This window comes from Nyctereutes procyonoides, unplaced genomic scaffold (assembly GCF_905146905.1).
Source record: "Nyctereutes procyonoides isolate TBG_1078 unplaced genomic scaffold, NYPRO_anot_genome, whole genome shotgun sequence".
Taxonomy (NCBI): domain Eukaryota; kingdom Metazoa; phylum Chordata; class Mammalia; order Carnivora; family Canidae; genus Nyctereutes; species Nyctereutes procyonoides.
The window spans coordinates 71,517,937-71,544,558 of NW_026575142.1; positions in this window are offsets into that span (position 1 = coordinate 71,517,937).

Here is a 26,622-nt window from a genome sequence, read left to right on the forward strand (position 1 = left end):
CACATTTTTGACAATGGGGACGTTTTGCTGGATATTTCTATTTGAGTCCCATCATTTATGATTCAATAAGTAATTTATTAATTGCCCTCTTTGACCCGTATACTCTGCTTGATACTGGGAAGTTCCCAGTCCCCAGAGGAAAGAGATCAGAGGTAAATCCAAAGTAAGGTGATGAGTTTTCTGGGGGAGGGTTAATTAGGACTTTACGGGATCCCACAGGAGGCACAACTAACCCTGGCTGGGAAGTAGAAGCATTAAAGATTCTCTCATGGCTCTCAAACTGAGTCTTGAAAGACAAGCAGAAACTGTTGGCCAAGAGGAGTTGAAAGGACACTGGGAAACGGCACAGAGGGAAGAGAGAGTGTGGCGTATGCGAAACTATAAATATTTCCAGGTATCCAACAAAGCTACATAGAGCCAACCAGCTGTCCTGCCATCATATTGTTGACACATTTAAAATTAAACGCATTGTCCCTCCTGAACCCTACACCTTCTGTCTTTCTTGAATTTACATTCAGCCTCAATGCTTTCTCTTTTAATTTTTCCTTATGTCTGACCCTCACATTCCATTCACAAATTCTACCTCTCCCACCTTCCACCTAGTTCTTAGGCCTTAATCTCCTCCTTTCTGATCCCATTGCCATTGTATTAGTCCAAACCCTCTGTACCTTTTTCCTGGGCTATGGCAATAACTACCTTTTCTTTCCATTCCCCAACACGTTCCATAACTGCCGTTAGGTTGATTTTCTTGAACTTTATTACGTTGTACTCTTCTCAGAAAATGTTAATGCATTTACGGTTTAGAGCCCAACCTCTTGGCCAAACAGGTAAGTAAGTGATCCTTAATCTGGCCTCGTGCTGCTTTTCAGATCATAGTTTCCGTAATGTATCTACAAAACTGCTCCCTCCAATCAAATGATTCTGCTCACGTGTCATATTTCCCTACTCAAAGTGTGTGCTTCTACAATAACCCATGCTTAAAATCCCCAACCCCAATGAATCCTACATATTCTTGAACACCTTCACGCATGCCTTCCATGTAGCCACACAGGACTAAACCATGGTTGTTTGTCTCTCCTAAGAATCAGCATGTTTTGATGTTTTAAGAACAATTTTCGTAAAGGTAGAGAAATATTTGTTGAGAGCTACTAAATGCCGGGTTGTTTAAAAGTCTAGGAGTTAAGTGTCCTTTTAGAAATAAGGAAATAGTAGTTAAAAGAGGCTAAATAACATGGTCAACATCACAAAGCTAATCTATTTGAATCCAGGCCAATATAAGTCCAATGTTCTTGGTCTTTTACCTATGCCATATTGCTGGGTCTAAATTAATCACCACTGTTATCATGAGTATCATTGCTACCAACAATCTAGCACTTCCTATATACAAACTATGTACTGATATCTTGAGATGATCCAACAAATATCTGATAGGAGCTCCAGAAGAGAACATAGAGAATTGGGGAAGGGTAATATTTAAAGAGACAATAACTCAGAGTTTCCTAGAATTATTGAAAGATGTGAGCCCTCAAATACAGAAAACTATATTAAATTCTAAGCAGACTAAATTAAAATGAATTCACCCAAGAGAAACCATAGTGAAAACAAAAGACAAAAAGTTTAATTTCTCTTTATTGTACTTTTAGCCTCCAAGTATCCTCTCTTCAAATGCATACACCACTGACAGAGACAGTATTCAGTAATTTATGAATAAATTGGAATTAATTGGTTTGTTTGTTTCTACCTAGGTCACTTGAATGAGAGTGCTCTGAGTTTTGCTAGAAGGAGGATCATTTTGGAACATGAGCATTCACTTAGAAGACAACCCTGATCAAGTTTTTGCAGTATCTTTGGATACGAAAAAGGAGGTAGAGTGAGAGCACTTGACACTAAGAAAAGAAACCAAAAAAGGCAAAGAAAAACATGGCAAAGTGTATAATGAAACATTATCCACTTCAAATTTGGTTTCAAGTCAAGACACCAAGAGGCAAACAGGAATTCTCAGAAAACTATCATATGTCACATTTAACCCTGAAGGCCCTAAAAACAAATGGGGCTAATCCTGTAACAGATCAGACCCGTAAAAATTATATAAGAACATCATTACATAATATGGAAAGCATCAAAATGCTGAGTTTTGGCTCTAATTCCAAAATATTTTGACTGTATTATCTTGACACTGCTCCACCATCAGCAACTGCATGTGAGTATAATGCTACCTACTTATCTCATTTATGAGAATGAAGTGAGTTAATAAATGTAAACATTTGATTAGTCTGAAGCGTGTGAAAACATTTAAAGGATTGCAGTTATTATGGCAGATGAGTCACAGTATAGCAATGAACATCCACTCACGTTCTGCATTACTAAAGCCCGTCATGAGCTTCCTAAGAAAGGTCTTATGTGGTGACCTTTCAGAAGTAATTTAAACAGACATTTTCCATCCTCTAGAAGTGAATCATTCTCAAGCTTATAAAATAGAACTCAAAGTAGACTCAAAGGTCACCCAGTCGCCCATAAGTTGTGTGATGGTAAGAACATTTTCAGTTCATTCTGAATGATCAGAGTCAAGTTGTGTTACTATCTACAGGTGGCCCACACTTGTGTTTTTCTTTTTTCTTTGCATCCTTTCTTTCAAAAGGCACTGGAGCACGTAATTACTTGATTTTCACACAAATGGCCAATTGTCTCAAATAACAGGGAGATGAAGCAAATTTAATTCTGAGAGCACAATTTCTATGCCTGTCATTAGAAATGAATCCATTTGACCTATTTTTGTTTGATTCAGATAAACACATTTTAAAAAGTTAAAATGGTCTGATTTGCTTATTTAAGAAATTCTCTTTACTGGCAAGCCTATACTTGCAACGTGTCTTAGATTTGTCATGAGATACTGTGTTGGAACAGAATCAGGCTAGATACAATGAGAATGAGTAAATTAAAAGGATTGCCTTGCAAATGTTCCTTTAGGATTGAAACATGCTGCTGCTAATTCTAAGGGCCAAATAACGCAGACAAGAGCAATATTTAGGACATACTTTCATTGCAATCATGTTGAAGGTCTCCACGCTATGGATGTTTAATAAATCCTCTGAGCTGACATGGGCATAACGTAAGATGCTGAAAGATGAATCAGCTTCTCTCCAGTTCAGACCCTCTAGCTACAGAAATATTCTAATGCCAAAACTTAAGCTATTAGATATAGTGAAATAAATCTTTACTCTAAAAGGAATCTTGGTGACACTATATATAATTTGTTGATGCTAAATGGCATTAGGCCTTCCCTAGGCATTTCTTTTTCATTATCCTGCATCTCATATTACCCTGGAAGAAAATATTAACAACTCAAAAACCTCATTGGTCCTTCACCTTGAAAACTTCCAGTTATATGATTTTATCTTGAAGTTAGAGATGAAAAGCATTGAATCCCGAGATAAGGATTCCTGGGTTCAAATACGCCTTTTATTAACTTATGACATGGCACCACTTCCTTAACTTCACAAACTTTGATATCTGATGTCTAAAGTGAGGATAATTACACCTGCCTCATAGGGATATTGGGAGATAGCACTGTGGTTAAAGGCCAGTGTACCCAGATTTAAATCCTGGTTCTTACTTCCTAGCTGTGTGACCTAGCTGTTCATGCCTCAGTTCTTTTTTTTTTTTTTTTTGTATATATATATATATATTTTTAATTGGAGTTCAATTTGCCAACATATAGCATAACACCCAGTGCTCATCCCATCAAGTGCCCCCCTCAGTCCCCGTCACCTCAACTCGGCCATTTCCAAATGAGCCTCTTAGGATGGTTCCATTATTAAGATAAGTGCTTTGGAGTGAATGTTTATGTCCTCCTCATTCATAGGTTGAAGACCTAACCCCTCAAGGTGATGGTATTAGAAAGTAGGGCTTTGGGGAGGTGATAAAGTCACGAATTCATTAATAGAAAAGAGACTCCAGAGACCCCAGAGAGCTCTTCACTCCGTCCATCGTCCATCGCCCATCATCCATCGTATGAGGACACAGCAAGAGCCAGAAAGCAGGACCTCACCAGACAACGCATCTACTGGTACCTTGATCGTGATCTTCTCAGCCTCCAGAACTATGAGAAATCTATTTCTATAATTGATGAGCCATCCAGTCAGTGGTATTCTGTCACAGTAGTGTGAACAGACTAAGACTATAATGCACGTAATTAGGGTTGCCAGATTTAGAAAGTAAAATTATAAGATGTTCAATTAGATTTGCATTCCAGGGAAAAAAATAATAATGTTTAGTCTTTTACAAAAAAACTTACTCATTCTTCATCTGAAATTCAAATTTAACAGGGCGTCCTGTACTTCATCTGTCTCCCTTACATGTAATGCACTTAGAAAAATACTGAGTAATCAACAAATAATATGAGATAGTATTTGAATTCATGAAGACAGGGCTTAGCACACATTCATTAATCAATAAATGACAGATGTTGATAAAATTACACCACCACTGTCCCTCTCTTACAGTTTTGGCTGCCAAAAGGCCCAAAATTTAGGCCAAATATAAATTTCAATTAAAATTTGTCTCAATAACACTATCCCTTAATTCACATTGGAATAATCAAGTCTCATTCTTCCATTTATTTATCAAATAAACACTAAGCATTCATCAGATTGTTACAGGTTCAGAAAGCAAGGAAAAGCTAATAGAAAAAGGTAAGGAGTGTTCCCATGAGAAGCAGATTACCACAATCCCTTTCCCTTTGAATTCCCCAAAATTCATTGTTAGGATTAAATAAGAAATTATACATAAATTACTTTGCACTCTGCCAAGTTCTTGGTACATGTTCAGGAATGGAATTGTCATTCTTCTTATTATTTGTATTTTTATGTTAATCTTACTGGATAAAAGTAAACCAACCTATATATTTTACATATTATTTTACATATATCTATTCTCTCTTTGCCTGTTCTATTTAAGAAAACCAACTCTCTCATCCAACTTTACATCTTACTGGATGAGGAATATCTTCTCTGTGACATGTTAATTTTGTAATAGATGTTAGTTGACTGCAAAACCATAATGCATATTATGCGATAATGTGAGGTAGTCCAATATACTTTTCAGACAATAATCAAAATTCTTTTTACAATAGCCAAAATGATTCTGGATGTCTAAACATACATTCATAATTATGATATCTCTCACAACATTTCATTGATAGATGCCGTCAGAATACATTTAACCTCACTGGGAAGCCAGAAATTAACCACCTGTCCATCGGTTTCTGATGTTTCTCATGAATTTTGCAGTTTCTCTGATTAAAAAAAAAAAAAAAAGCTTAAGACGACAAAACATAAGATCCTTATTGCACATAATCTGTGCTCTCCACTTGTGTAGAAATTGCCAAGTGAGTGGGACAAATGGAGAATGGAGTATTGTATAAAAATATAATCATGTAGAGATTTAGAAGTCTTGAGGAAGTCTAACATTCAAAGACCCGTTCAGAGTCCCAGAGCTATAACAGCGCAGTCACACAAGTAGCATTCTAAGGCTAGTCAGAGTCTCGTACCTAATAAATGGCAGAGTCTTGCTTCAGACCTAGAAGAGTTAGTGCCTTTGAGTTTTGAAGCTTCAGAGTCTGGCAATGGAATGTGATGGAAATGGGATCGCCTATTGGGTAGCGTCTAAGTTCTGGAGACCAGCACCACACAACCATAATCCTGGAGAACAGATCTAGTAAAACTGTAGTTTGAATAAACTAACTTTTAAAACACAACCATTTCTCCCATCTCAAGGAAGTAGTACCTGGATCTCAACAGCGTTGGAGCTAGAAATGTCAGAGTCAGAGAAAAGAAATTTTTTGCGTTCTAGGGTGGAAGCTGAAACATCTATTGTTTCTAAAAAGCTCAAAAAAATAAAAATAAAAATAAAAATAGAAAAATAATAATAAAAATAAAAGCTCAACAACACTGATGACGACCGCAAGGTCCATCAACAAAAGGCAACAACCTATCTATAGTTTCAGGGAGTGCTTGAACTAGTTGAATTTATCCCAAACATGAGCAAAGTCATCATGAGATGTTAAATATTCTGTTTAATACAGAAAATACTTGGCTTTGCTGTGGGCAAAGCACATTGCACAAAAGACATGATACAATTGCATTTTGCTCTGTCCGGGTAGGCTGGAGAGGAGACACCAGCTCACATCAGGGATAAGAGAACATGGAAAATGAGGAGGCAGGACAGTATTGAGTCCCTATCGAAGAACTCTGTGTCCCAACAGGTGGACCTCTTGTGAGGAAGAACAGCTAAATGGAAAAGAAAAATGGTAGGTAACATGGTGGCACCGTAGTCCTCACGTTTTCAGGAAAGCATGATTAGACACAAGGTGAATAAAGCAAGGTCCTCCTGGCTTATAAAATGGAAGGAGAGAACCATAGCAACAGAGAGTAGGCCAGAGTAGTCAGCGAAGTGACCAGAACAGGCACTTGGAGAGACAAACAGTGTCCAAGGTGGGTGGAATGTTCTGGTGCTCCCCAGTGATTTTCAGTCATTTTAAGGCAAGACCAGCCCTCCTGTGATCATGAAGAAAACAAGTCTGTGATGTTAGTTGATACTTTAGGGAAATACAACCAGATCCTTCACCCTCCTCCACCCCTACCTCACGAAGGCAGGAGGTACTGGGAATGTCTGGGCTATGGCTGATGCGTCTCCCAAAACCACTTCCCCAAGAAAACATTTACATTGAAATCAGCTCTGGGTACTCGCCTTATGAATTCCACTTTCTTTTTATTCTGCTCAGAAACCCAATCATTCCTGCTGGTTCCAAATTACCACTTTTGTTCAGTTACATGTTTATAGACGACTTCACTCTGCTATTCCTTCATTTATTCTGATCTGATTGTTGGAACTGTTTCCAATCAATGTGTTCCATGTTTTGTTTGGGCCTTTTCTTCCCCCAGTGGGGAGGGCAGTGGGAAAGGCAGGAAGGAGCAGGTGCTTGGGGAAAAGTCCCAAATGTATTCAAACTGAAGCTACAGAGTAGGAAAATGTGCACTCCCAGCTTTTTGCATTTTTAATACTTCCATTCAAGAGAGAGCAATGTTTTTGTTATGCAATTTGCTCAGGCTCCTTTCACTATTTGTCTTGCACAGCAAGACTTCCTTCTTCTCTCACAGAAGTGGTGCGGCCTCCACTTAGTGGTCCTCGAGGACCCCCACACAATACACCGCGTTGCCTTCCAGCCACCCTCCGTGTAATCATCGCTAGATGAATTGCCCAAGCTACAGATGTTTCACTAATTATCTTTTCATCATAACGATGTGCAGTCGCACTTGTATCCCTCCACACCCTCACTCATTACAATGATAATGTCCTATTCCCTTTCTGCAGCCTCTCCACTCTTCAGGACTCCAGAGCACTCAAGAAAAACAGGACTTGTTTTTCTCCTCCCTGAAATTAGCTCAACGTTCCTGATGCTAAGTTATCATTTACCAAGTGGAACAGCCATAGAGCCAGAAGTGAGAATTTCTTTGATCAAGTCCTCAGGACCCTGACGGTAGGAGTAGTTCCCCTGAAATGGACTTTACCAAACCCAAGCATGATTTTGTTTCAAGGAATTCACAGGCATGGCTTTCTTCACGTAAAACCTGTCCTGCAAGACATAACTTCTAAGTAAACTCCAAAACTTACACATGGATTGTACTTGATTAATCCAGTACAGTGAAGTTTAAACTCATACGGCTGGCCTGTTCATAAAGAGAAGGACACACTATGCATCGTGGGGGTCACTGTGATATTCAACAGATAGCTTCCTGTTTCATTCATTCTTAATTTCTCCCATTTATAGTTACTTCACTTGTTGTTGTTGTTTTCCTACATCACAGGAGCACCATGATGTTTTTGGAGTTCTGCTTACACTGAATTTCTTGCAGTCTCTCAAGAATTCCGCACTCTTTTCTTCCTACCCATTCACATCCTAGTCCTCTTGTGCTTCCCACACCTGTACACCCACGGATTCTTCAAGAGTCCTTGTAATATCACCAATCTTTTACTTAGCATCCATCATGAAGGCTTCCAGAGATTTAAAAACCGTGTGTGCCATCAAGGAGTTTGTGATAGAGTCAGGGGCAAAAGACACGTGCAAACAAGTAGGCATCAGAAAATGTGTAACCTGAATATAACTAGAGCACCACAATGTTCGTTCTCTCTGTCCCATTGATTCCAAAAGAGTGCAATCTAACAGAAACTAGACAACTGAAAATAATTCCAAAATAGGTGAGGAGGAGTGGGAGATACAGGCTCCTGGTTATGGAGTCAGGGAGTCACAGGAATAAAAGCTACGGTATAGGAAATATTAAAAGAATCTCAACTATTATGTGGTTCCACGAGAAATTATCTAATCCCAAAGAAGTATGGAACAAGTAACTCCTTGATGAACACCTTCTAACATACTTCCCCATCTACTTATTTATTATATCCATTGCTCGCTGTCTTCTCCCACAAGCATGTGAGTTCAATGGAGACATATTTTTGTTCCGCTCACTGAGGTATCTCAGGAATAGAATGATACCTAGCTCACAATAGTCATGCAGTAAATATTTCTTCATTTGTGATCCTTAAGATATCTTCTTCAGGGGCGCCTGGGTGGCTCAGTTGGTTGAGTGACTGGTGACTTCAGCTCAGGTCATGATCTTGTGGGATCAAGCCTGGCCTCGGCTCTGCACTCGGCTCTGGAGAAGGACTAGTGCAGAGTGTACTTGTCCTTCTCCCTCTGCGCTTCCCTCCTCTTATGCTCTCTTTTTCTCTCAAATAAATAAATCTTTAAAAAAAAAAAAAGATATTTTTTCAATGTTGTAACACCCAGTATATATCTTTGGAAAAATAGGAGGTGGTCATGTATATGTTGCAAAAATTTGGGGAATAAATAAGTTATATGCATTGGAGGCCAAATTTTTAAGACCTGGAGGCATGATGTGTGGACTCTGGACCTAAACATGGGGTGGGCTTTGAACAATTTTGAAGATGAGTGTGATACCTTCAAAAATTGGGAATTATTACATTATTTCTAGTATTATTAGGCTTGACTTCTTTGAATGTCATTTTTCTGGATGGAGACAAAGAGAAAGCTGATAATACTACTGCTTAATAATATTTGCTTTCTCAATCTAATTTTTAAAATAAGGAAAATTCAGTCTACACACAACTCAACATATAGAACATATAATAAGATGTGTGCATGAATGTGTGTGTATTTTTTAAATACTGTGCCAAAGCAAATGAACAAAAGACATCTCATAATATGTGAGGTTTCAGGGACTTCCTGGTTTTATAAGCAAAACAAAATGTCTTTTGATATTAAGAGCAGTGTTCAGTAACAGAATTCCTCACTCTCTTGGGTCACAAATCAAACACGAAAATAAAACAATCTCTACTCAGCCTGATTGGCTGATGCATGGGTTCCATGCTTTCCTTAAGCAAACAGAAAAGAGTAAACAGGAAGTTTTAGTTTTAAAAAAATGATAGAAATCTCAGTAACAGAAGGAAATGCAGAGCAGGTAGCAGCAGAGAGCCAACAAATGGCGACTACCCAGGCAACACAAAGCAAACAAGGCTGTTTTTAAAACTCACATCCACTAATAACCAAATAGCATCTAATTATCACAATTTGAATTTGAAACAGTAAACCAGGACTTAGCAATATAAGGTAGGTATCAGTAGGGAACACCGTACAGAGCAGATGCAAAAAATGGATATGAATTGTGATTGAAAGGCCTCTTTAAAAGCCTTTGCTTTAGACTTAATCCGATTAACTCCTCTCTAGTAGATTGCACTGGTTTTTTGTGGGTTTTTTTTTTTTTCATTTCACTCTTGTTTCTATCATCTCCTTTTACAAGATGACTTTGCAATTTCTCCACTAGAGACAGTTTATTTTCCTGGCCCACGGATGTTGGGTTTGGCCAAATGATGCTTTGTTCAGTGGAATGTGGGCAGAAGTACTAGTATATCTATTCTGAAACCAGGTTTAGGAGCCGCCTCCGAGTTTCTACTTGCCTCTCTTGCACTTCTGCCATTAGCATAAGAAGAACCTGCCTTGTCCTGACTGTTGGACCAAGGAAAATGAAAAACACCTGGAGCCAACCTTGCCTGGACCAGCAGTTGAGCCATGACCCGCTGGGCTCTGCTGGTCCCAGCCTATCTGCAGATGTGGGAAAAGGAATAAAATGATGTGAACTGAGAATTTTATCCAAGATCTTGACCCCCAAAATCTTCAATAAACTTCCCAAAATTACATTTTATTTTATGTAGCTGGATTCCTTATCAATGGTGGGAAAGGAACTGGGATTGTGAACAGGCTAGAGTGGAGTTGAAAGAGATGCAGCCCACGTGGATGAAAGCGACAGCCAAAAACAGGTGACAGATGAAAATATAAATCTACTCATGATTTTTAATAAATATACTTTAAGGTAAAAAGTATAATTTGGCGGCTCACTCTAGTGTCTCAATGAATTCTAGCTGTAATTTATAACCTGACGTTGCTGAACAACTACTGAGAATTCTTATTTCTTTCTGAAATATACATTGATTGATTTTCATCATCGTACTGCTGGGAAAAATATTAGACAATTAGATTTGGTGACAATAGGGCAGAATTAGGATTTAGTAATTTAGCACGCTCCCCTTCTACTTCTGTGGAATACTCACCAAGTGCTAAGATCTCTGTATTTCAAGCACGACGGCCTTTTGTAAATGTTTTAGGGTCAATATGAGTGGAGGCAGAGGGAGGACAGAAACGACCGGAAAAGAAGCTGAGACAAATATCTGCCAGCTCTGACTATCTGTCCCTACTTGTCACCGCTGGCCGGCATTTGGGGATAAGGGAAGAGCAGCCAAAGGAGAGCAGGAGGATGGCGGTAAGAACGAGAAAGAGAGGATGGTAAGCACGAGGGATGCTCTGGGCAGATGGAAACAAGCCTGGCAAATGGTAGGAACAAGTATTTGCTGCTATTGTTTGAGACTGAGCAAAAGAGAGACTGAACCACCCAAAAGGGGAGAGTGGGGACTCTCACTCTGGGACTCTCACTCTGGGTCCCCCTAACGTTCAGGGAGTGCCCTCCAATTTCTCCTCCACGCACTCATTGAAGAGAGAAATGCGGACAGCCCCAGAAGCTTCTATCCTGCACAGCCACCCCTTGCTCCCTCTCACTTGGCTTTGAGATCTTAGCAAGTCACTGGCTCCGCAGGGTAGTTCAATGAAAGAACGGACTGACTCCGGAAACTGAGCTCCAGAGACCCCTCTTTCTACCAAAGGAATTTTTCTCCGGCAGGAAGCTCCATTGTTACACAGCCTCAGGGTTGTCCCCTGCCCTCTCTCTCTGTAAATATTTGAAGCATTATAGGGGAGGAGTCCCTCTTCACTAGAGCCCTCTCTATGTAGCTTTTGATCTATCTAGTCAGCCTTCACATTCTCTTCCGTGGGATCTTGGAGGCTGGGGAGGAGAAAGGCGCAGAAAGAAAGCAAACAAGCCAAACAGTAGTGACAAAGCTACGAACACCTCGAGTTACGAGACCGGAGAGGAAGAATCCGGGTACCGGATGTACTCTGGCACATTTCTACTTGGAAGTTTTTTCCCCTTAAACTTTTACAATACTGAAGTGCATTTACAATAGTGTTTAATAATATTCGATTCCGCTGCAGAAAGAAGGAAATTCATAAGATAATCACAGATAAATAATATGAGGCATGTCAACTATATAGGTAGAGCAGTGTTCACTGAAGGTGGCCAAGCAGCAGCTCATAACCACGACACACTAAACAGATTGAAGGCACCCCAGGCACGAGATAATCTTGAGGTCCTAAATCTACCTCCCATTAATGGTCTCCATTCTGGTCCCACATTTTCTCTGCCCATAAATTCAAATAAAATCCATAGCTGCTCATGAGGCTAAAGAGCAAGCTACAGCTATCGGCTGGACTAACTTGCCTCGACATCTTTCCTGTGAACATGTACGTTGGTCAGATGTACCTCCTTATCTGAGTGAGTCCCCTTGATTAGCATCAACTTGCCTCGATAACCGCACCACCAGTAGAAAAAGCTGTTGACGGAGAGAAAGCAGGACAGAAAAAGAGACAAAAAAAAACATATGAATATTGCACACCCCAGAATACAGGTAGGATGGTCCTCCCACCCCATTTCACCTTACCCTATGTGGATTAGCTTGTCTTATATTTCCCCTTGCCTCTCACTGTTTATTTTATTCAAGGAACAAATACACCGTGATTCAAGTATCTTAATTTTGTCTTTGAGCTTCTCTGTTGTTCTGTGACCTCTGGGATACCTTGCCTCATAATATACTTGGAGGCTGTCTTTGCTTCAAGTAATCAATGTAGTTTCCCACACAACCATATAATACTTTACACTACTCTGTGCATATGCTACTTATAGGTATACTATATGCCAAGAGGGGTCCATGTATGTTTGTGTAACCTTCCTTGTGTGGCCAACAGGAGTTTGGTTCAACTCCTGAGGATATCTGTGTTTTAAGGATGTATGTAAAACAATCGAGTGTGTAGGAGCACCTGGGTGGTTCAGTCAGCTAAGCATCTGGCATCTGATCAGGTCCTGATCCCAGGGTCCTGGGATGGAGCCCCACATCAGGCTCTCTGCTCCGTGAGGAGTCTGCTTTTCCCTCTCCCTCCCCTTCTGCCTCTCCCCCTGCTCATGCTCTCTTTTACTCTCTCTCTCTCTCTCTCTCAAATAAATAAAGTCTTTTAAAAAAAACCACAATAGGTTGTATAAAAATGTGAGATTGGCAAAGCAAGTTTTTTAGTAAATGGGTCTCAGTCTGCTGTGAATAAACAGCATAGAGGCCACTAGACAGAGGCCATCCTGAAATCCCTCAAATCCCCTATAAATAGTGTCTATATATTTTAAGACTCAGGGACCAATCACGTTCTCTGTGAAGACTTTAATGACATCCTCAAACAGTCCTTTCCTCCCTTTTACTTCCATAGTACAATCTACTACAGTACTGTCTCCATTACAACGCAACTAATATCTCTCCAGACGATGAGTTCTAGAGGGGATAAACAGTACTTACTTTATCTTCCCTGTTCATAGAATAGGATTCAGCACATAGTAGATTCTCAATAAATATTTTCTCCAAATGGTTAAATGCTAATCTACTCTCTGAACTCAGTCAATAAGTATGGTGGGGGGATAATCAATATGTAATACATAATACAATGTGTAATCAGTACAGATAGGGACAGAGTTGTCTCTGCAGGAACTACAAACAGATCTGGACAGCTACAGCCCTCTGAGAAAAGAGTCAGTCCCCTACCTCACTCCTTCCTTCATCACCCAAACACATACTATTGAGTGAAAATGCCAAACTTGGTAGATGCAGTGAGTTAGTTTAGGATGGAAGGGGGTTAGTTCAACACAGTGGATATTAAAAATACACTCAAGTATGATGTAGAAAGGCTCAAAAGAACACCTGCATCTACATGATATGACAGGACTATAGTAAATATGGTAGTATAGTCGGATGGATCTGAAACTCCTAAAGGACCTCAAGCCCTACAGAGGTTCTTTCTAACACCGTGGTCCAGGATAGAAGATCTGGAACTCTTGGAAGACCCCAAGCTCCACAGAATTCCTATAGCACCATGCATGGTACAGAAGAGATCTGAAGCTCCAAAAAGACACCAACTTCTACTTAATTTCTCACAGCACAGAAGAGTAAAGATAGCTAGATGGAGCTCCGTGATAGGTGAGGCTGTAATGGCTTTACAAGGAACCTCAAGCATCCCCAAAAGGAACTAAGATGTTCCCCATATTTCAAGAGTAGATGTGCTTTTAAACATGGGGGTTCCATAAAGGTTTTGTTGTCTTTGTGAGGCACCATGAAAGTTGATGTGATGTGGACCACGTGAGCTTAATGCCACCTGGGTCCCTAGGTCTTCAGGGGCTAAAGTCAGGATGAACACAAATACACCCAAGTGCTATATATCGCAGTAGAACCAGCAAGGACAGGTAATGATAAATGAAGACCAGATGCCACCTTTTCCCAGCAACAGAGCAGCGCTGTACAAGTTGTTTCCTCAGGTCTCCATCTTCTCAGGATGAGGATGAGTGGAGGAAATGGGATTGACTGAGAAAGCTCAGAAGTCACTGACATTAATCTGAGAGGAGCAAAATTGAATTCCTACCACCAGGCCAAATAGCCATTCACATAGAAATTAACTTCATTACATGAAAATTTTACAAGAAGGTAATTTGATACACTTGAAATAACTGGCCTTTAAAATCCATACCCTTTATACATATTTCAAGTACGTACTATGTGCAAAGCACTGTGCTGGGTGCCTGGGGGATACAATGCTGGGTCAGACATCATCTTTAAATGAGTCTAGTTTGAGCAAGAATGAGATCACATAAAGTGACTCTCTCAACCTGAGGTGATTTACAAAGAGACTCCAAGGGCTCTAAAGAGATTCACGAAGGGAAGAAATCATTTGGACATTGCATATTCAGGGAAGCTTCATGAAGAAGAGTGGATTTGGAGGAACAACAATGAAATTTCAATATTCCGAGTGTCCTTTAAGACTTTAGTAAAGCACTTAGATTTACAAGGGTCAGATTTGTACAAGCAGGTGACAGACAAATAATCGCTTGATTTAATGTTGCCTTGTGTAAAGCACGATCACCCACGTGTTGACTTGAGCCATTGTGAAATCACCATTTTTGATGTCTACATAATGAAGCAGGAGAGGCAGAAATAGCATCTAGAGCCAGAGGCCTTGAACTGAGCACTGCAGCACCAACAATCAAGTGAACAACTGAAGATAAACTTTAAGGCTTTCACCTGAGGCTTCCACTCTTTGCTTCCTCTCAATTGCACCAGAGGTAACTAAGAGACTTTCACATTCCTGCAACCTTGGCAGTTCTTACCACTTGAATGAGACTTGAAACAGGCCCAGCAGACAAAGAAGGTTACTCTGCAAAGGCCACAGTACATGGCAGAGACCAAGTTAGGAATAAACTAGGAAAATGCCAGCACAGAGACTCATGTGATCCTCAGTGGTATCAGTCATAAGATCAGAAACAAGGAAGAGAACATACACCAGGCAAACCAGTTGACAATGTTCTTTGAAAGTTGATTCAGTGTGTAATTAATTCTCTGAACTACTTGGCTATCAAAATGAACAAGTAAGAGATAAAAATAGAAACTAGGGAGGAAAGATGAAACTTCTCAGCTGTACTCTAAAACACACTAAATGCAAGACCATGAACAAGTGCTTCTGCTTTTCTGGGTCTGTTTCCTTGATGATCTGAAGAAAATTTACTGAATGGTTTCCATGTTCCCTTCCAGCTACGGAAGTTTAACAGAATCCCAGTACAAATAAAAGGAGTAAAAAAAATAACTTAAAAAATAATCAAGGAGAGGAAGGGAGCAAAAAAGGGGGGAGGGGGAGAGTGAAATAGGGGAGGGTAAAATAGTTTTCTTCTTATTGCCTGTACAAAGATTTCATTTGTAATATGAAGTTTGCTCTACATTCTTACCCATGATGTATTCCTGATCCCACTATCAAAGACCTAAATCCAATGCCTTGCAACCCAACACACACTGACAAAATGTGGTTGGTGAAATAGAGAAGAATCTAGGCATTTCTCATCAAAGTGGATATTTTATCTTAAAGGAAGACTGGAGTCACAAAGTTGAGCATGGTATATAATATTCCTGAGAAATATGTGCAATAATTTTTTATCAGACCTATATTATTTCATTTTGGTTTTGCTTTGCCTGGGTCATTGATTCCAACTACACTTGGTCTTAAGCACATAAAAGCTAACCTCTGTTACCTATACTTCTCATTTTATTCACCAAATGGCGTATCACTACATACAGATGTCTTCTCGTTTAGAAAACTCTCAATTGCTCGGAAAATACAATAAAATATGTCTTTGTTTAAAACTTCTAAAATGTTTATACTATTTTTAAACACCATTCTTGAGCCATGTATAGACCACACAGGCATTCTTTTATTCCACCAATTCTTTTATTCTCTAAAAGTACTAATATAGCTATAAAAGAACCTGAGAATCTAACATTATTATATCAGCTTCAGGTTGGGGTGACAACTTACCATGAAGTCCTACTAAATTCACAGGTATGAAACAGACCTATCACATTCCCCTAATGTGGGAGCTCATATTCAGTGATACATTTCTCATGCAAATAAAAAATCTGCAAATACATATGTTTAATTTATCATGCACAATTTAAAATATATAATACATCCTTTACCTCTCTGGTTAGGTTTATTCCTAGGTATCTTATGCTTTTGGGTGCAATTGTAAATGGGATTGACTCCTTAATTTCTCTTTCTTCAGTCTCATTGTTAGTGTATAGAAATGCCACTGACTTCTGGGCGTTGATTTTGTATCCTGCCATGTTGCCGAATTGCTGCGTGAGTTCTAGCAATCTTGGGGTGGAGTCTTTGGGATTTTCTATGTAGAGTATCATGCCATCTGCGAAGAGGGAGAGTTTGACCTCTTTGCCAATTTGAATGCCTTTTATTTCTTTTTGTTGTCTGATGGCTGAGGCTAGGACTTCTAGTACTATGTTGAACAGCAGTGGTGAGAGTGGACATCCCTGTCTTGTTCCTGATCTTAGGGGGAAGGCTCCCAGTGCTTCCCCATTGAGAATGATATTTGCTGTGGGCTTTTCGTAGATGGCTTTTTAGATGCTGAGGAATGTTCCCTCTATCCCTACACTCTGAAGAGTTTTGATCAGGAATGGATGCTGTATTTTGTCAAATACTTTCTCTGCATCTATTGAGAGGATCATATGGTTCTTGTTTTTCCTCTTGTTGATATGATCAATCACATTGATTGCTTTACAAGTGTTGAACCAGCCTTGCATCCCGGGGATAAAACCCAGTTGGTCATGGTGAATAACCTTCTTAATGTATGTTGGATCCCATTGGTTAGTATCTCGTTGAGAATTTTTGCATCTGTGTTTATCAGGGATATTGGTCTGTAATTCTCCTTTTTGGTGAGGTCTTTGTCTGGTTTTGGGGTTAAGGAGATGCTGACCTCACAGAACGAGTTTGGAAGTATTCCATCCCTTTCTATCTTTTGGAACAGCTTTAGTAGAATAGGTATTGTTTCTTCTTTAAACGTTTGATAGAATTCCCCTGGGAAGCCATCTGGCCCTGGACTTTTGTGTCCTGGGAGGTTTTTGATGACTGCTTCAATTTCCTGCCTGGTTATCGGCCTGTTCAGGGTTTCTACTTCTTCCAGTTCCAGTGTTGGTAGTTTGTGGTTTTCCAGAAATGCGTCCATTTCTTCTAGATTGCCTAATTTATTGGCATAGAGCTGTTCATAGTATGTTTTTAAAATCGTTTGTATTTCCTTGGTATTGGTGGTGATCTCTCCTTTTTTCATTCATGATTTTACTAATATGAGTCTTTTTTGTTTTTAATAAGACTGGCTAATGGTCTATCTATCTTATTAATTCTTTCAAAGAACCAACTCCTGGTTTTGTTGATCTGTTCCACAGTTCTGGTCTCGATTTCACTGAGTTCTGCTCAAATCTTTATTAATCCTCTTCTTCTGCTGGGCGAAGGTTTTATTTGCTGTTCTTTCTCCAGTTCCTTCAGGTGCAAGGTTAGCTTGTGTATTTGAGTTCTTTCCAGTTTTTTTGAGGGATGCTTGTATTGCAATGTGTTTCCCTCTCAGGACTACTTTTGCTGTATCCCAAAGATTTTGAATGGTTTTATCTTCATTCTCATTAGTTACCATGAAACTTTTTAATTCTTCTCTAATTTCCTGGTTGACCTTTTCATCTTTTAGGAGAATGGTCTTTAACCTCCATGTGTTTGAATTTCTTCCAAATTTCTTCTTGTGATTTAGTTCTAGTTTCAAAGCATTATGGTCTGAAAATATGCAGGGGACAATCCCAATCTTTTCGTATTGGTTGAGACCTGATTTGTGACCCAGTGTGTGGTCTATTCTGGAGAAAGTTCCATGTGCACTTGAGAAGAATGTGTATTCAGTTGCATTTGGATGTAAAGTTCTGTAAATATCTGTGAAATCCATCTGGTCCAGAGTATCATTTAAAGCTCTTGTTTCTTTGGAGATGTTGTACTTAGAAGACCTGTCTTTTTCAGAAAACGCCGTGTTAAAGTCTCCCAGTATAAGTGTATTATTATCTATGTATGTCTTAACTTTGGTTATTAATTGATTGATATACTTGGCAGCTCCCACATTAGGGGCATAAATATTCATGATTCTTAGGTCTTCTTGTTGGATAGATCCTTTAAGTATGATATAGTGTCCCTCTTCATCTCTTACTACAGTCTTTGGGATAAAGTTTAGTTTATCTGATATAAGGATGGCTACCCCTGCTTTCTTTTGAGGACCATTTGAATGGTAAATGATTCCCCAACCTTTTATTTTCAGGCTGTAGGTGTCCTTAGGTCTAAAATGAGTCTCTTGTAGACAGCAAATAGATGGGTCTTGTTTTTTAAATCCAGTCTGAAACCCTGTGCCTTTTGATAGAATCATTAAGCCTATTCACGTTCAGAGTTACTACTGAAAGATATGAATTTAGTGTCATCATAATACCTATTCAGTCCCTGTTTTTGCAGATTGTTTCCTTGGACTTCCTCTTTCTTTTACAGAGACCCCTTAATATTTCTTGCAGAGCTGGTTTGGTGGTCACATATTCTTTCAGAAATTGAGCAAGACACAAAGATATGGAAAAATATTCCATGCTCATGGATTGAAAGAATTAATATCGTGAAAATGTCAACGCTACCCAGGGCAATTTACACATTTAATGCAATCCCTATCAAAATACCACAGACTTTCTTAGAGAGTTGGAACAAATCATCTTAGGATTTGTATGGAATCAGAAAAGACCCCGAATAGCCAGGGGAATATTAAAAAAGAAAACCAGAGCTGGGGGCATCACAATGCCAGATTTCAGGTTGTACTACAAAGCTGTGATCATCAAGACAGTGTGGTACTGGCACAAAAACAGACACATAGATCAATGGAACAGAATAGAGAACCCAGAAATGGGCCCTCAACTCTATAGTCAATTAATATTCAACAAAGCAGGAAAGACTATCCACTGGAAGAAAGACAGTCTCTTCAATAAATGGTGCTGGGAAAATTGGGACAGCCACATGCAGAAGAATGAAACTAGACCACTCTCTTGCACCATACACAAAGATAAACTCAAAATGGATGGAAGATCTAAATGTGAGACAAGAATCCATCAAAATCCTAGAGCAGAACACAGGCAACACCCTTTTTGAACTTGGCCACAGCACCTTCTTGCAAGATACATTTATGAAGGCAAGGGAAACAAAAGCAAAAATGAATTATTGGGACTTAAGATAAAAAGCTTCTGAACAGCAAAAGAAACCGTCAACAAAACTCAAAGACAACCTACAGAATGGGAGAAGATATTTGCAAATGACATATCAGATAAAGGGCTAGTATCCAAGATCTATAAAGAACTTATGAAACTCAACAGCAAAGAAACAAACAATCCAATCATGAAATGGGCAAAAGACATGAACAGAAATCTCACAGAGGAAGACATAGACATGGCCAACACGCACATGAGAAAATGCTCCGTGTCAACCAGCATCAGGGAAATACAAATCAAAACTACAGTGAGATCCCACTTCACACCAGTGAGAATGAGGAAAATTAACAAGACAGGAAACAACACATGTTGGAGAGGATGTGGAGAAAGGGGAACCCTCTGCACTGTTGGTGGGAATGTGAACTGGTGCAGCCACTCTAGGAAACTGTGTGGAGGTTCCTCAAAGAGTGAAAAACAGACTTGCCCTACGACCCAGCAATTACACTGCTGGGGATTTACCCCAAAGATACAGATGCAGTGAACCGCCGGGACACCTGCACCCCGATGTTTCTAGCAGCAATGTCCACAATAGCCAAACTGTGGAAGGAGTCTCGTTGTCCATCAACAGATGAATGGATAAAGAAGATGTGGTCTATGTATACAATGGAATATTACTCAACCATTAGAAACGACAAATACCCACGATTTGCTTCGATGTGGATGGAACTGGAGGGTATTATGCTGAGTGAAATAAGTCAATCGGAGAAGGACAAACATTATATGGTCTCATTCATTCTGGGAATATAAAAAACAGTGAAAGGGAATAAAGGGGAAAGGAGAGAAAATGAATGAAAATATCAGTGAGGGAGACAGAACATGAGAGACTCCTAACTCTGGTAAATGAACAAGGGGTGGTGGAAGGGAGGTGGGAGGGGGTGGGGGTGACTGGGTGATGGGCACCGAGGGGGGGGCATCTGACAGGATGGGCACTGGGTAATACGTTATATGTTGGCAAACTGAACTCCAATTAAAAATAAATAAATAAATAGATAGCTAAATAAATAAAATAAATAATATATAATACATATATCTTATTAATATACATTTATATTATAAATAAAATATATATAAATAATCTAAAAATAAATGTGTTCTGATTATTATGCCAGAATCCATGAAGGATACTAAGTTAAATAAGGCATAATGCCCAAGATCAGGAAACTCACAAACTGCTTAAAGAGACAAGACTGAAAAAGAAAAGATGTCACTTTTCTTTTCTGTATGAAGGGTTTTTTTTAAGATTTTGTTTATTTATTTGAGAGAGAGAATGAGCAGAGAGAGGAGCAGAGGGAGAGGGAGAAGTAGATTGCCCACCAAGCAGGGAGCCTGAGGCAGGACTTCATCCCAGAAAGTTGGGATCATAACCTGAGTCAAAGGCAGACACTTAACTAACTGAGCCACCCAGGTGCCCCTCTATATTAAGTATTAATAAAAATAACAGTTAATACTTACTGATTATTCACTATGTAGAAACCACTTTTGCATGACATTTAAATGTATTGAGTTTTTTAATTGACACAATAATCTCCTATGGTAGGTGCCATTATTAAATTCATTTTATAAATAAGAAAAGTAGTTTAAAAAGTATTTATAAGATGTTTTATGTAATCCTTGTGATAACCACAAAGCAAAAATCTACAGTAAATTCACAAAAAATAAAAAGAAGGGATTAAAACATACCACTATGGAAAATCATCAATTCACAAAAAAAAAAAAAAAGACAGCAAAAGAGGAAAATCCCTGAGAGATCTGCACACTGGAATTATAATACATTGGTGAAAGAAACTGAAGAAGACACAAATAGTGGAAAAATATTCTGTGGTTATGAATTCTAAAAATTAATATAGTTAAAATGTCCATACTGTCCAATGCCATTTACAGATTCAATACAATGCCTATCAAAGCTCCAATGGCATCTTACACAAAAATAGAAAGACAATCCTAAAATTCAAACAAAACCACAAAAAAATCCAAATGAACCAAGCAATCCTGAGTAAGAACAAAGCTGGAGACATATATTTCTTGATTTTAAGCTTTATTATAAAGCTATTGTAATCAAAATAGTATGGTACTGGTGTAAAAACAGACATATAGACCAATGGCACATAATCAAGAATTCAGAAATAAACCCATCATAAACAGTCAACTAATATTTGACAAGGAAGCCAAAACACTCAATGAAACTTCAGCTGAAACTTAATGAACTCTCCAAGAAATGATGCTCAGAAAACTGGATAATCACACACAAAAGAATAAAATTGGACCCTTACCTTATACTATACACAAAAATTAACTCAAAATGAATCAAGACTTAAACATAAGATCTAAAACTCTAAAAGTAGAAAAAAAGGAGGGGAAGCTCCTTGATATTAGTCTTGGGAATGATTTTTTGCGTGTGATACCAAAAGCACAAGCATCAAAAGCAAAAATAAACAAGTGAGACTACATCAAACTAAAAAGCTACTGCACTGGAAAAATTACAAAGCAACCTATGCAATGGGAGAAAACAACTGTAAACCATCTATCAGGCAAGGGGTCAATATCCAAAATATATAAAGAATTCATCCAACTCAATAGCAAAATAAACCAAACAATCCAATTTAAAAATGCACAGAGGACTTGAATGAGTATTTTTCCAAATACATACAAATGGCCAGTAGATAGATGAAAGAGGCTCAACATAACCAATCATCAAGAAAATGCAAATCAAAAGCACAATGAGATATTACCTCACATCTATTAAAATAATGATTATCAAAAAGACAAAAGATAATGAGTATTGTGAAGGATGGTGAGAAAAGGGAACCTTTGTGCACTGTACATGGGAATATAAATTGCTGCAGCCACCACGGAAAACAGAATGGAGGTTCCCCAAAAAATTACAAACAGGGAAACCTGGGTGGCACAGTCTGTTGAACGTACAGCTCTTGGTTTCAGCTCAGGTCATGATCTCAGGATTATGGGATCGAGCCCTGTGTCAGGCTCCAGGCTCAGCAGAGTGTCTACTTGAGGTTCTTCTCTCCTCTCCCAGTGCTCCGCCCCCCAACTCTGTGCTCTCTCTAAAATAACTAAATAAATCTTTTTTAAAAAATTAAAAACATCTACCATATGATGCAGCAATCCCACTTCTGGGTATGTATCCAAAGAAAATAAAATCAGAATATTGAAGAGAGAGAGAAAAAAAAAAGAATATTGAAGAGATAGCTGCACTCCCATGTTCACTGCATTGCAGCACTATTCACCACGGCCAAGACGTGGAAAAACCTAAGTGTCTGCTGACAGATGAATGGATAAAGGAAATGTGGTGCGTGTGTTTGTGTGTGTGTATTATATGTGTGTGTGTATAATGTGGGTGCTAATATAGGTAATAATACACATACACACAATGGAATGTGATTCGTCCATAAAAAGAAACCCTGCCTTTTGCAATTGCATGGATGGAACTTGAGGGCATTAGGATAAGTAAAATAAGTCAGACAGAAAAATACAAATACTGTATGTTCTCACTTACATGTGGAATCTAAGAAAGCCAAACTCAGAGAAATAAAAAGTACAGTGGTGGTTCCCCAGGCTAGGGGGTGAAGGGAAAGGGTGAAGGTGGTCAACAGGACAAACTTCCAGCTAAAAGATGAAAAAGTTCTGGGGATCTCACGTACAGAATAGTAACGGTAGTTAACAAAACTATATTAAATACTTCAAAGTTGCTAAGAGAGTAAATCTCCAGTGTTATCACCACACCAAATAAATACATACATACATACATACATACATAAATAAATAAATAAAAATAAATAAATAAATAAATAAATAAATAAATAAATAAATAAATAAAATATATGAGGGGGATAGAAATATTAACCAACTTTATTATGGTTCACAATACATATGTATATCAAACCGTCACATTATATACCTTAAACTTACTTACATGACAAAAATATCTCAATAAAGCTGAAAAATAAACAGGAAAAATGGAGTACAGAAAGGGTATGTAAATCTCACACACATAAAAGTCAGAGTCAGAATTCCAGGCAGGACATTTGTCACCCACTGTGCTATAGTGCATTATGACGACACCAGACGACAGTACAAACAGGGGCACGAGGCAGTCGATTATTATTAGCAAATGAATGGTACAAATAATACTATGCCATTAAGGATACTCTGACATCTGAGGAGTCCCTGCTATATCCCAGGCTTCACGCAATCCAGAGCCAAGACTGTGAATATTCATGCTTTATGCTGTAGGTTTTACACCAATGGTTTAATGTTTGAAACCACCTACTTTTTGCACAGCCTCAGTGACTCACTTCATAAAATAAATTCCTTGTGTGTCGAATGCCAGGAACCCAAAATTTATATCATTGCTCATTAATACAGTGAGGATTTTACCGAAAGCATTCTCTCAAAGTCTGCTGCACCTCAAGAGGGGAAAAAGAACCCATTCGAAGCCCGGTCCTTCTGTTTAGTTCTACCTTGACCTATGTCACACTTCATCCTACAACTGGAATCACTGAAGAATTCACGCTCTGTGTACCCATCGAGATCTACAGTTAAAACAGCAGCCTTCCCCTATGCTGTTCTCTTCTGTCATTTTATTTATTTATTTATTTATTTATTTATTTATTTATTTATTTTTAATTTTTATTTTATTTATGATAGCCACACAGAGAGAGAGGGGCGCAGAGACACAGGCAGAGGGAGAAGCAGGCTCCATGCACCGGGAGCCCGACGTGGGACTCGATCCCGGGTCTCCAGGATCGTGCCCTGGGCCAAAGGCAGGCGCCAAACCGCTGCGCCACCCAGGGATCCCTCTTCTGCCATTTTCAATGCAAATCTACCTTTTAGTCAAAGCCAAGTATCTGTCTTGACTAAGGTCTTACTAAATTGAATCTTTACATTGTTCTTAGAAGCAGAGCAAAGAGTGGAAACACATAGGGAGCGTTGGTCCTAAAGTCCTCCACAGTCCTGAAACTGCAATCGTTTAAATAGTCTCATTTCTCCAAAATGAAATAGAACGTATAAGAGAAATGGAAAATTTAATTCACTGTGAAGAGCCTAATTAGCTTTGGAGATAAGAACTAAAGGTTTGTGTGTGTTTTGCCAGCCTGCCCTATAATCTCCCAGGCTACTCAGACAGATCATTAAATAAATCCATCAGCAGTTGATTTTTTGGCCCCACAAAAGCGACCAGTGGCTCTGCTCCGGCCAAACCAATAAATAATCAATTTGAGATTGACATAATTCCCAGGAGCCACGATCCCATCACAATGTTTCTAGCTAAGAGAGCTCTGCATACTTTGGTCCAGGGTCTCAGCTCGCCCTTTCCTTTGTGGACCAGTGCAAGCCCCACCTCGTACACGAAGGGCTTCATGACTGCCCCACTGCAGGGGACCCACTCGACTCTGGACCTCTGGGGTATTTGTTTTCTGCATCTCTCACCTTTGGTTGTTCTGTATTCAGACCAGAATACACCTTACCTGGGCACACGATGTTTTTGCTGTGAGTTCCTTTGTATCCTTAAGCTCAGCTAGGACAGTGATTTGCACATCGGAGGTGCTCACAGAGCCTTCTTTTTTAAGCAGAATTCATTGAGAGTCTCAGCAGTATACTTAAAGGACTTCATTAAGATACGATGCCACACCTCACAAGGTGGTGGAATTGTGAGGCCTCGGTGTGCTCCAGAGGCTCCGGGGGGAATTTTCTGGGGTAAAATGGCAAACCCCACATTCTTTAGTCCCTAATAGTTGAGCAGGTTCATCCTCAACACTTTTAAAATTTCACAGATCTCCAGTTCCCCCTCTAAGGAAGGTTCTATATGAGAATTTTCCCCCAAGGAAAAGGGTGGGTAGAAAGAGTATCTAGGGCCTGGGCAGGGTTTTACAATCACAGTCAGGGTAAGAGTAAGAATGGCTTTGATTTCAAGTGACAGGAAACCAATGTCAACCAAATAAAGGGAAAAGGGGGGAACTTTTATAAGAATTCTTAGTATTCCCATGAGAATCAAAGTCTGTGGAGCAGCTGCCATCGGTCCTCTAAATGCCAGGATTTCCCTCTTCACTTCTCGGGGCTCATCATTGCTCCCCTCCACGTCTGCTTCCCCCCCTCTCTCTCCCGCTGTCCCTTCTTTCACCCTGACTTTCACACCCTCTCAACTGCCCTCTCTGTTTCTCTTGTCCATATGGCAGTAAACTTGGCCACCAGCAGCTCTGGAACGTCACATCTTACAGCTTCAGTTGTCAGACAGGTCGTTGAAGATGTTTCCCCATTTTAGCCCAAAGTCTCAGAAAAGGATGCTAATTGGTTCGGTTTATATCACACGCCCAAATCTGGAACTAGGGACTATAGTCAGGAGATAAAGTCACATCGTCCAAAATGGCTACCCCACAGAAGTGGGGGTAAATCAGAAAAAGGAGGGAGGGGACCTAAGAAGAAAACAAAGTATTCCGTGTGGTAGCCTTGGCCCTTGGCAGTTTGCAGACCTCCAAGAGCCCCCCTCCCCCTTTTGCTAATTCCTTGTCTATTACAGTTTGCAATGAAACAGAATGCCCAAGTGTCTTCACCAGCAAATAAGGGAGTTTCAGCCATCCTGAAAGGACACAGCGGTCATATGTTCCTACAGAGAGATATATTCAACCTCTATTTAAGTCACAGTGGAGAAGTCCTGACTCCATAGAAGAACACTGATTAAATAACTGGCTAAAGCCCGGTGGTAGTTACATAAATTTATGGTATGTCAAGAAAATAGTCTGCAGCCACCACGCTTCTAAAGAAGTTGGAATCACAGGCAACAATGCTCACCATAAAACTTGCAGTGAAAATAACCAAAGCGTAGACCTCACACAGCATAATTCCAAATTCACAATATGTTGAAAATATTCCAACAGAGCAATAGTTATACAGGAACGGCAAGACTACAATTTTTGTCTTCTTTATATTCTCCCCATGTTTTCTAGATTTTTTTTTCTACCAAAAACTGTATTGTTTTATGATCAGAAAGGTGAAGGGATAAAGAGCTTAGTAAAGGGCTCGTTGAAGGCTCTGATACGTGCCGCTCAAGGCTGGGCTGCTCCGTTCGCACCCAGGGAGATAGGGCTGCGGATCTGCTGTTCTCCTGGTTATCAGCGCTGGTTAGCCTGTTGGTGAACCCAGAGACTTGCCAGGAAATGTACTCAGTGGCTGGGGATGAAG